This window comes from Corvus brachyrhynchos, unplaced genomic scaffold (genome assembly GCF_000691975.1).
Source record: "Corvus brachyrhynchos isolate BGI_N302 unplaced genomic scaffold, ASM69197v1 scaffold194, whole genome shotgun sequence".
In the NCBI taxonomy this organism is placed as follows: Eukaryota; Metazoa; Chordata; class Aves; order Passeriformes; family Corvidae; genus Corvus; species Corvus brachyrhynchos.
In genome coordinates, this window is record NW_008237890.1 from 668,896 (window position 1) to 681,823 (window position 12,928).

Sequence of the window (12,928 nt, forward strand, 5' to 3'; positions counted from 1 at the left end):
CAATGTCCAAATAGCCCTTGGACTAGATATAAATTGAGTTGTGACATTGTTACAAGACAGATCTATTAGGATGATTTGTAGTAAATCTGTAGCAATAGATGTCAGGTATTAGTGCTAATCTCTTTCCTGGAACAGTAAGATTATGTATATGCAATAAGAATAGTGCCCAGAGCTGTATTCCCTGTGTGCTAGAGAGTATAGAAATAACTGTGTGTGTATGTAGCAATAAGGATACCCGCAGAGAAAACCTGGTTTAAAGTGGTATTGATCAAAGATGTAGCCACAAGAAAACAAAGGCCAAGATAAGCTCTACTTGAGGGTGAGCAGTGGCTGGGTGCCCATGGAAATGAAGTAGCAACCGCTCTCCACAACTGAGCACAGAGGTAGGCCGTGTCTTTGCACATTTGTCCTCATGCTGTATGTCTGCCACAGTGTCGCCTCCTCTTCTCAGTACCAGTTTGGCCATGCTTCCCTGGCAGCCTCCACCGTGCTGTTCACACAACAAACATCAGTACTCCTTCAGGAGTGAGCCCATGGTGAAAATCTGTAGGGCTTTGTGGAGACTGATCCATGGGGAGGTATCTGGTGCTTAACTATGGATGAGCTAGTAGGATAAAGGGCTTGATTCCAGTGATCATGACTACATGTCAGTGACACATTCCGTTATACAAAATGCAACAGGCTCAGGAGGGCACCCATGTTTGCAGGATGCCTCAGAAGTTACACCATTTAAGAACAAATGCCTTACTCCTTCTCACTGTGTTTTTAACCTGCCGCTACCTTGCTCCTTGAAAGTTACTTAAATCTTTTTTCTATCCTAAACTGTCTCCAAGGATAAGAAAAAAGTTGCTTTAGCAACTTTTTGCATAAATGTAGATATATGTTCTAAACTTTTGATGAATGTGGATATATTCTGTTCATTAAGACTATGGTTCTGAATGGTCATCCCTCAGCACATCAGGACAGAATTTTCTTTCATGTCTGGAAATACAGTTTTGATTCCGTATAATGCACTAAACATCTGCAAGATACATCTAGATCAAAATATGCATGAGTTTTGATTATTTACTCTTTTTTTTTTTTTTAAACATAAAAAAAAGGAAAAAAAAAAAAAAACCCCCCAGCCATATTTGTCAGCATTCAGAAGGTGCCTGAAGCAGCAAGGCTTCCTGAGATATTTGTTGAAGTATTTCTATTTAGAAATAAATGTAAACATTTGTAAAAATCTACTTCATAATTCATGCCACAAGTTTATTATCCACTATTTTCACTTGATTTTTAGGACGTAAGTAATCTACATAATATGTTTTCAAAGAACACATCCACAATGAATCAGGGCTAAATAAGACAGACTAGGAAATGGCATTTCTATTTCTTTTGGAAATGTGTTTGTCAGGTTGTTAGTAAAAATACTGTTTCTTCATCCTTCACCATTAATGTTAGCAGCAAGTTTTGCCTTGAAATAGTGTCAAGATCTTGTTCTAGAATTTTCTAAGCAAAGATGTATGAATTCAAAGTGAAGAGATATTTTGAAAGATCAGTCTTTTTCTGTGCTATGTAGAGCATCTTAGAAGAACAGGGTGTTAGACAAGCACAGGCTTCTTAACAGTTTCTTACTCAACAAGAGGGTGAGGGGGGCTAGTCTAAAGCTATACCACCAGAGGCTGGATGTGGCAGCTGCCTAAAAAGGTTTTCTTAATTTTAGTTTAAAGTAAAAATAAAGAATGAACATCTGTTTCAGTTTGCAGATTTAAATAAGCATTGTTAGCAGATTTTTTTAGAACATGAAATTTACAGTAAGAAGCAAAAAGAGAGCGCAACTAATAGCCAAGGAGAAGGATATTGCAGAATCTTATTATCCTTCTTTTCCCTCCTCAGTCTCACAAGTTTGCACAGAAGAGAGCAATTTTTGTCAGAATTTGTTGAATAGCTATTGAGACATTGTAAGGAAAATACAAGAAATTACCAAAATCCTCACTTGCCTGACTGACACATGGAGTGAAAACTTAACTATATTTATGTTCATGGCATTTTCTTCACTGAACCACTTTCAAAGAAAGAGCTGCTATGAGAAAATTTGTCTGAAACTTCTCTTTTCACACCTTTCCAGATTTCAGTGAAGTCTCTCACTGATTTCGTCTGCCTTATGTCTTCTCCAGACAATGCTATTAATACACGATTTGAATTGTTATTGGTAAATCATAGGCATATAAATATAAAAAGGTACATTGTTTGCATTCCTGTAATGTAATTCTTGGCTTCATGCATTTATATCCTCTGTTCCGGAGTCTGTGTTTTGGAGAACTGCTTTTGAGCCAGTGGTAGAGAAGAATGAAGTGACTCATTTGTATCCCACAGGGAGCTGGACTAGAAAATACCAAGATTCACAGAACCTCAGGTCTGTGCAAACATTTGCCTCACTTTATGATGGCTATAACCTTGTCTGGGCTCTACGAGCCTGAATCTCCCTGGCTTATTTTTGCTCTTTTTTAATGTTGGTTTTGGTTTGAGGGTGGTGGGGTTTTTTGGTTTTTTGTTTGTTTTGGTGAAGTTTAGGTTTTTTCCTTTGTTATGTTCACAGAATTTGTTTGGTTTATTTTTTCTACCTCTAAAGACTAAATTCTGCTAGTTTTACTTGAGAAAGGTTTCCATTGTGGTACATCCCTTCCTCTGCTGATCCCTTCTCACTCCTCCTGTTAGATCCATGGTCTTTGCTCTATTGCATGAGCTGGAAGAACAGCCTCCACCATGCTGCAGTGGGGCTCTGAGTTGCTACATCATTTTACTTCTCTGTTCCCTGTATGTACAGAATCCTCTGCAGGCTGTTCCCCTGGCCACTCACCCAGACAGCTTCCTCTCTTTTTTCCACTGCTCACTGATCTGCCTTACTACAGGGATTTTCATCCACAGTTTCTGAAATGGAAGAGTGAAGAGACAGACTGGATTTCTTCTAACTAACTCTAGTAGTTCCTGCTGTGGAAACAAAGCATTGTCCTCATCTCTTCCATCTCAGAGGTCTCCTTGAAGGCTTGCCATCTTGAAAAGCAGTGGTCTTCTGGCTGAATCCTCAGAGTTTTAAAGTGGAACAAGAAAGCAAACTAAGTCTAACATTCAAAATCAAAGTTTTGATTTTGATCCCACTAATATATATGGGCTGCCTTAAAACCGGTGGAATACTATGCTATTAAATTGACAATTAACGCATTCTTATAAAGTCCTAAGTCTCTAAATTGTACTAGATAAAATCTTGATATAAAGCTTCAGTCTTATTGAATTGAAAGACTTTATTCTTTTAGGACCTTCTGTTAAGGAAGCCAACCTAATATTGTGTTTGCTCATCAGTACTGTGGGGGTTTCTTTCACTACCTTTCCACTGGTGAAAACCCTTATGGCATTTCATCACATAAGGTATCTACCACTGCTACTGCAAAGACTATCTCCAACACAAAGTCAAGGTTAGCTTAAGAGAAGGAGTTCTGAGGACTAGATACTACTTTTTACCTTCTTGCTTTTCAATGAGGCAGCGTGGGGAATAGAAGTCATGAAGATATAAAAACACAAAATTGAAGAAACTAATGTAACTGTGCTACTCTTTCAATTATCTGTTTATACTTAAAATGTTTAAGGCTATTTTTAAATATTGTTCTTTAGCCCATTAGCCTTTTATAGGGAATAAAAAAAAATCCCAACCCTTGCCAGCATATTTTTGCAGCACTAGCTCATGTAACAAACCAAGAAACACAGATGCTAAGGGTAGTAGTTCAGTAGCTGTATCTCACCCACCATTCTCATGACAATCCACTTCTTCTGCTGTTACTGCAGCTGCTAGCCAAATATTAAACTCAACAAGCTCTGTGTGGGGCTTGTTAGTTTCACTTAGTTAGTTTTGGGGGTAAGCAGAACAGTGGCAGTTCCAAGTAAAAGCAGTTCCCTTTGCAATCTTTTTGATTTGCTTCCTCTGCCATTTACTGAAGGGTAACCTCTCCATACATCAGTATTTATTTCTGTTGCCTGCTGCAGCATCTCTTAAGCACAAACTGGGTCCTGTTGTCAAAATTTCTGCTAACCAAAAATATCTCTGTCTGGGTTTGCTGGTAGCTTTAGGCTTTCCATCTATGGCTGACTCAATTCTGTAGCAGCAGAGGAAGCAGAATAGAAGACATCCAAAACCGGGAGGGTTGGACACTTGTGACTCATCTCAGAGAACTGGGATTCCTCCCCAGGTCTAGCTGTGTTGAAGGCAGTGCCAAGGCTGCAGAGTAGTCTTGTAGCTTCTCTGGTCCTGGGAATGTGAGATTCAAAATTGCTCGGCATTGAGCGAAAACCATGACAAATAGCTTTCCTTCATTTCTGTGAGCGAGAACTAGTTGTACTCTTTGAAGCAACTAGATAAACACACCTAATTGCTTTGGTCCTTCACATGAAAGCTATCTTGGGAATGACGCACTCTGAAGCTACTACCTGGGAGGATCAAGTTAGCTCCTGTTTCTGCCTCAGGTACAACTACCTTGACAGTATCTTTTATAACCTAACCTTTAAGGAAGCTTAATGGCAAGTGATACATGTTCTTTGCCCTAGGGAGAGCTTTTGTGCTTTATTCTGTATGTGTGCCTCAGTGTCAGGGAATACTTACCGGAACTGCTTATCTAAAAATCTCCCTCCTCCAAGAAAACGAGTTTGTGGAAGCTATTTCTAGATCCTGCAATGTTCTCCCAGAGAGCTCCAATATGTGGTTTATTTCCATTACGTTATAAAGAGTGGAACAAGGAATCAATGTTTTCAAATTTAATAGTTGCTGGGTGCTTTTTTTTAATATAGGAAATTAAAACAGCTGAATTTGATTTATTGTTTTAATTACAAAGAAAGATCTTTAACTGATCTGACTGGAATTCAAAAATAAGGGAGGAGAAAAAAAGAGTAATTTGACATGTATTTGATGTTGTTTGTACCAATGTAACTACAAAGCAAGAGTGAAAATTAGAAGTTAATTTAAATTATGTGGAGTCTGATCCCACAATTAATTAATGAAAACTGTGTTACCCAAGTAGTGGCCTGTAGGACAGGCCTCTCTCTCAGAAGTGCCTCTTAGCTGGTTTGCAGAGGTCCATAGCAGGGTATCTTCTTGAATCCAGACCAGGAATTTACTTCTTTATGAAACCCTTATGCTCCTCCTAGTTTTAACTGAAATTGGTCAAAAGATTCAAAAGCAAAACAGCTATGCTAAAGATACCTAATAATTTATTTTTAACATAAAATGTTTTAATGTTACAGTTTTGCCAGTGTGCACATTTGATACCAACACTGATATTTAGCTTTTTCCTGAGGTAACTGTTTCAGAAATATTGATAAAGCAAAGGGTGTCATATCCATTTTCATTTGAGCAACCATTACTTAGCACATTTGAAGAATCAGCAGACTGCATATTTTTATAATTTTATTTCAAACTGGAATGGGTTTCTGATTTTAAACTCTGCTCATCCTTTTCCAGGACTGTGAATCAAAACACAACTTGCTGCTACTGTGTACTATCAACCAGAAGGAAAACTGCGTAGAAACAAAAGTGAAATTCAGTGTCTTTGCTTCATTTTGAAATATTAAGATGAGAATACCATGTGGAAAAACTAACTACAAACAAATTAAATCTTTGAGTTTACTGTAAGGAGTTTAGAGACTTCTAGAATCAGTTCGTAAAAGTTTCTTGTTTGTATATTTGTGTGTGTATATTAAAAGTTCTTGCTCTTACAGAATCATAGAATGGTTTGGGTTGGAAGAGACATAAAAAATCATCTAGTTCCAATGGCCCTGACATCTTTCACTATACCAGGTTGCTCAGAGTCCCATCCAACCTGACCTTGAACTCTTCCAGGGATGGAACATCTGCAATTTCTTTGGGAGACCTGTTCCAGCACCTCAGTATTCTCATGGTAAAGAATTTCTTCTCAGTATCTAATCTAAACCTACTTTCTTCAGTTTAAAGCCATTCTGTCCTGTCACTACATGCCCATGTAAAAAGTCTCTCTCCACTCTTCCTGTAAGACTCCTTTACAGGAAGGTTGCTAAAACTGGAAGACTGCTATAAAGTCTCCCTGAAGACTTCTCCCTGAAGCCTTCTCTTCTCCATGCTGAACTCAAGAGCCTTCATTAAGGTCTCTGGTGATTGATGTGAGTACAGTAGGCAGTTAGGAAAATGTGCAAGATACATTTGGTTCAGTATTATGACATTGACTTCTGTATTGCATCCAAGTAGCTTAGTAGTTGTATTTTACATGCGTTTCAAAATGAAAAAAAAAAAAATTTAAAAATATCGTAAAGGTTGAGCTCTCCAGTGTGGAAATTCCAAAACTTCAACAGTTGACCTTAACAGCATTTTTGTTACCCCATTGTGTTGTCTTTTGTCCTTTTAGTTTTTAGCTGTATCACACTCACATCCTGCTACACTAAAGCAGATTAAATTACACAATAGATTAAATAACACAAAAAGAACCCCAAACTCAACAGGATGAAACATTACTGATGGAAATGAATTTACATAAACATTAACTTTTGAGGCTTCCTGACTTTCACAGATAAGTGTTGCTAAACAAGCTCAGGAAGGTTAACTTTCCATAATAATTCATGGTAAAAGAATCTGGACAGAGCTGCAGTTCATTGCATTTAAAATCAGGTATTATTAATCAGTACATATTCAGTTTCTATTTTAAATAGAAACATTGATTTTAAAAATCCATAACAGATATTCTCATCTAAATCTCCATATACGTCTTGAAATGTAGGAAAAAATTCTAATACATGCACACGTGTGAAAACACTATTCAAAGAACAATCTTACTTTCCACAAACTGATACCAGGTCATTATGCAGTTCTGAACACTGTACACAACGAAGTCCTGCAGAAGGTATTCACATGAACTGGGCTGGAAACATGTCATTTTGCATTAGAGTACTTCTGGTCAATTTCTGAGTCCCTTAAATATCTGTAAACTCCAAGAACGAAGAGAGACATTAGTTTATGTATATGAGGGAAGCAGGCTGTTTCCCATATTTGACTAAGATAAGAAAGGCTGAGGTGATTTTGCTCTGATTTTTCAAAAGAAAAAATGGACCCTGGTCCCTCCAAAACCTGTTATGAGAGGTTTTCAATCTAGTAGACCTCCCTACTCCCATGGGATTTTCAGGACAATTTCTTTGTCATAAGTTATTTTCCTAGTGATAGGTGGACCTGGGAGGCACCTAATTTGTCCTTATTATGAATATGAATACAATTTGTGTAACAGTAGAACTGAAAACCTTTTGAATTCTGTGGAGGGTTGATCCTGGCTGGATACCAGGTACCCACCAAAGCTGCTCTAACACTCCCCTCCTCAACTGGACATGGAAGAGAAAATATAGTGAAAGGCTCATGATTAAAGTCAGTGAGAGATCACAAACAATTACCATCTCAGACAAAACAGACTGAATTTGGGGATTAATTGAATTTATTGCCAAGAAAATCAGAGCAGGATAATGAGAATTAACCAAATCTTAAAAACACTTTCCCCCACCTCTCCTCCTTCCTAGCTCTACTTCCTCCTGCAGAGGAGGGAGAACAAGGGCAGAAGGGGAATGGGGATTATGGTCAGTTCGTCACACTTTTTTTTTCTCCCAGTTCTCAGGGGCAGAAGTCCTTCCCCTGCTCCAGCGTGGGGTTCCTCCTACAGGAGACAGTTCTTTCTTAATTTCTGCAGTGTGAGCTCATCCCACAGGCAACAACAGTTCTTCATGAACTGCTGCAATGTGTGTCACTGTCCCATAGATGCAATCCATCAGGCACAGCCTGCTCCAGCATGAGATCTCACAGGGTCTCAAGTTCTACCAGGAAACCTGCTCCAATGTGGACTTCTCTCTCCTTGGGTCTGCAGGTTCCTGCCAGGCCTCCCACAGGGTCACAGCCTCTTTTGGGCATCCACCTGCTCTGGTGTGGGTCTCCTCCAGGAGCTGCAGGTAGATTTCTGCATCCATGTGGTCCTCCATGGGCTGCAGGGTCACAGCTGTCTTACCAAGGTCTGCACCATGGGCTTCAGGGGAAGCCCAGCTGCTGTGTCTGGAGCACCTCCTCCCTCTCCTTCTTCACTGACCTTGGTGTCTGCAGAGCTGTTCCTCTTACAAATTCGCACTCTGCTTTTCTCTGGCTGCAATTACATCTGCCCAATAACTTTTTTCCTTCTTAAATATGTTATCAAAAGGTGTTACTACCATTTCTGGTTGGTCCAGACTTGGCCAGCAGCATGTCCATCCTGAAGTCAGCTGACACTGGCTCTACCAGACATGGAGGAACCTTCTGGTACATTCTGACAGAAGCCAGTAGCTTCCCCACTACCAAAACCTGGCCATGGAAACCCAAGAAAAATTCACATATTATTGTATTTAGATATCAGTTAAGCACAGAAGATAGCCTGCTTTAAAAATTAAAGAGAGAACAAAGAAAAACAAAACCCATGCAAGCAGAAGTTGTTTAGGAAACAAACTGTTACTTGACGGAGGCCTGGCATACTGATGGACTCCTGAAGCATTTGTATTGCAAAGGACTTTTGACAGCAGAGCCACCAACAGACACTGCAAGCTGAGTCTGCAGTGTCTATGCTTGAAGGTTCTCCTTCAGCCTCAGGCTGCAGTTTCATTAATTTTGTTTTATTTCATTCTGTTAGCACATTTTGAGGAGAAATACAGACTTACTGACTCTTTTCCTCACTATGTGGCACTAGTATACCTAAATGTTTACTCTGACATATGTAAAAAGTCACAGAGTGATAGTAAATTTGTGGTTCCCTGTAATGGCATTTATACCAAGCCATTTCCCATCAGTGGACTGCATTTCAAAAGTTTATTTTGAAGTTCTACAGTTAAACCAATTGCTTGCACTTAGTTGCCTGCCTGCTTCTTCCAGCCACATAACTGTTGGCTGCATGCTGGATTTTATCCTCTAATAAGAGAAAGGCACATGCTCCTTAAAAGGAAATCCCATGCTGCTGCTCCATTGTGACTCAACTAACTTGGCAAGAAATTAATTTACTCCATTTCCATATCAGATCCACACCAACCTGTGCTGAGTCACATGGATGACAGTGTTCAAAGGATTGGAACATTTAATAGAACCACAAGTGGTGTGGAGATCAGTGCAGGCCTTACTATTCACATAAGGCAATCAGCTTCATTAAACAGTAAATAAGCAAATAATTTAATCTTTATTTGCATAAAACCTATCAGAAACTACTGAAACCCACAAAACTGGAACAATTCAATTTGAAAGGTACAGATGAAAATCTCATGCACTACATGTGGTTGACTTGTGTATATACTATGAATATTGGTAAGAAATACAGCAATACTGCTATGCAATCCTTTTCAGTCCAAGTTTCAGTGCCACTGAACATCTGGCACACGAATCCCTCATACAAACCAAGAATCTATCACACAGAGCACTATTTGTGATTACTGTGGGCTACAAAGCAGGCTTCCATGTCTTCTCCTTGTATTGTTTGGAGGGAAACCCAGAGAGCTGTTGGAAAATGAAAGCTTATCCAGCTCCTGGAAACTTCTAGGAAAGGAAACAGGGCAGTTTTGGACACACAGGGAGCATTACCTTCTTCCATTCCTCTGGTTTATAGAAGTCACTGTTCTGCATTAGTTGCTGTAGTCTCTGAGTGCTTTTTACTTGCTCAGCAATTGAACTAATGCCTGTCCTTGTAGGGCTTTTTCCATGCTTGTTTGGGTTTTAAAATTTTTTTTCCTATGGGATTGTTGTGTGATGCAGCGCTTTGTACCTGATCAAGAACACAGTGGGCTGTTGGAGAATGAACTGAAAAAGAAGTGCATCTTCCACCAGGAACAGCAATGAGGGTAGAATTTAGTGTCTGGAGAAGTACTTTTAGCATTCTTAGGCTGTTGTTCCAAAAGCCATCTTTGCAGAAATGAATTACAAAAGGTATTTTTACGTACTTTCTACTGTCTCTCAGAGGAACAGATGAATGGATGTCTGGAAGGGGACAATCTTGCGCTTGCTGTTCAGGCCCTGAAGGCCAAGAGATGGCTTTTTTTCCTAAGTTATATTTTCCCAAAGGGAATGAATTAGAAGTGTGTCCTTTTGGGAGCTGAGTCACATACAAACCTGTATTTACAGGTGTTTTTTCTTCCATTCTCCTCCAGGAAGGAGGTAATCACTCATACGACTTCAGGAAATAGGTTTCAGAGAATGGCTATAAAAAATGAAAACATTTCATTTCAGAGTGTTCTTTGTGCCATATATTTAAAAAAAACCCCATGGCTTTTTAACCAAAGTATGTTTTTCTCCGAGGCAGGGCCTACTACACAAAGAAAAGGAGAAAAAACATTATGAAATATGTACTTATTAAACAGTAAGAATTTTGCATCCTACTACAAAAGTAGAAGGAAAAGTCAAATACATGCAGTCTGACTTCATAGATTTGACTTATTTAAGTAACTTCCTTAGTGTTGTCATTTGCAAAGGTTTTGCAAATACTTCCCTAATCCTGAACAGAGAATATGGTTTGATTTTAATTCCAGCTGAAAATGATAAATTGAAGTCCAGCTATAGAAATTTTTGAAGGAACTACTACAGAACTATTTCTAATTTTCAGCTTTTTGAACATGAAAATGAAACAGAATCTATTTCCTGGCCTGCACACTAATCTCAGAATTTGGAACACAGAAGCAATCAAGTAAGTAAAACTAACCCTTTTACACAGATGGCAAGTTTGTAACTTGCTTTGAAAAGCAAACTAAATTTGAAGCTGCTACACCACCTGGAGAAATCATGCTTTGTGTATAATTAGGGGTATTTTTGTCCATTATTTGGGGATTTGTTTACTAAGTTTATTATTTAGCATCCATGTTTTTGGATTCTGTGGTTATGCCTGTGTTACTACACCCTATACATGAGGGTATTCACAAAGTGTGAATATGCAAAATGAAATGTGTGAACAGTACGGAGATAAATGATAATTCAACTTCCCACTACAGGTTGACACTTGTATCCAAGCATATTAACATGCAAATGTATGGACACTGTATGATCATTTAGCAAGGAAAAAGGAAAGAGGAGTGCTTAAATGGTAGTTAGACGCAAACTTGAGATGTTCACAGTTTTTGAATGCAGATGCCTTTTAAAGGTTTCATTAAAAATTGATGTAGTATCAAGAACTCCGATGAAAGTAATGCACAACGCTGAAGTAGTGAAAAAGGATATTTCATAGGACAGTATTGGTTTTTGCTACATTATACTAAAGCATGTTTAATTATAATAGAAGAGAAATAAAAATGCCAGGTATGATTAGATAAGCTGTAATATTTGGAGTCCTAACACAGACTGGACTTTGAAAATCCAATTGAGTGATAGTGTGATAATTCCACTCTAGAGGCTGAGGAATTTTGCAGGTCCAACTACACCTGACCCTGACAAATTACTGAAACTTAACAATATAAGGATTTGTCATCTATTTCAGTCAAATTTTTTGCATTTGCAGGGTTCTGTCCACAGCGATCTTGATGAGCAGAGTCTCAAGATACAGAGCGAGCACAACCGATGTAGTACACTACTCTCCTTATCTTTTGAGTGGTCTGGATATCAGTGGCATATTAGGTAATTATGTTTGGGAGGCATCAGAATATTTTTATTTTGGAGTTTCTTTCCTTTCCCTGCTTGGAAGAAATTTTCAGTGTCACTGCAGCATGTCTGTGCGAGTTTTTCACACTGCAAACCGGGAATAGACATTAAAAATGAAAGGCAAATTATTAGAGGAGGTAATACCACAGAAACTTTCTTTGAGATGAAGGACTAGATATTACAGAAGAAAACATGCTGTAATTTACTTTATTTCAAAATCACCAGGTATTCTTTACACTGCACATTCAAGAAAAACAAAGCAATGTACCCACCGAGATAATTTCTAGTTCTGAAATGGCCTAGATTTTGTTTCCTGTGAGATGATGTTATAGGTCATACTCTTCTGTACAGAGCAAAAAGCCATGCATCACATCATAGAAATGACAGGGACAAGATTGTCCTTAAAGAATTACATTTTGACAGTACCAAATTGCTAGCTGACATGTAACAGCCTGCTTTGAAAGCACTGAATGTCATGAGCATGAGCCTGTTGGCAGTCTGAGACTCATTATCTATCAAACTTTTACAGTGCTTTTTAGTTCTTCCCTGTCCCAGCTTGTGTTTTTCCTTTGTCTAACAGACAACCCGGTTCCTGAGCTTTCAGGTGAGGCACGTTTACTTGGCACGGACAAGAAAACAAACTCATCACACAGGAAGTAACAGAAGAGTGTGCATTTCAGAAGTCAGAACTGTGCAATAAATCCCAGGAGGTGGGACAGAACTAGCACACACACACTTTGCTTAAAAAACAACCGTACATTTTTTCTTTGGCGCAGCTAACACACTCATTACTGTGCAGCCAGACCGCAGCAAAGATGCACTGCTTGTTTACCAGGGCTGAACAAGGCCGGATCTGTCCCTCACACTCGCTGGTCCGATGCCCTTCGCCTCACTGCGGTCCAGCTTTCACCTCAGCGGGCTCATACAGACGGAGACTTGTGAGAGACAAGAAGGCCTTGCTGCCCACACCGACTGCCCAGCAGGCAGCAGGGGCAAAGAGCAGCACTCGCCTGCTCGGCAGCGGTTCCGCTTCTCGCACCGACAAAACGCCGGTGCCCTCCCTAGTGCTGACAGAGCCTGACAGAGTTCCAGACGAGTTTCGATCACGCTCTCAAGCACATATATAAGTCTCGGGGATGGTACTGTGTAGGACCAGGAGCTGGACTCGATGATCCATGTGTGCCTGATGATCCACGTGTGCCCGTTGCCCTTTCCAACTCCAAGTACGCTGTGATTCTGTGACCATGTGGCTGCTACCTCCACGGGACA

General features: G+C 39.4%; 1 long non-coding RNA gene across 1 annotated transcript; it reads left to right on the plus strand.

Moving 5' to 3' along the window:
• Positions 1-1,222: 1,222 nt before the first annotated feature.
• On the plus strand, positions 1,223-12,922 carry LOC108446367. Its single transcript, XR_001861536.1, has 4 exons — positions 1,223-5,924; positions 10,635-10,715; positions 11,520-11,635; positions 12,240-12,922. It is a non-coding gene; the product is annotated as an uncharacterized LOC108446367 (long non-coding RNA).
• Positions 12,923-12,928: the final 6 nt, after the last annotated feature.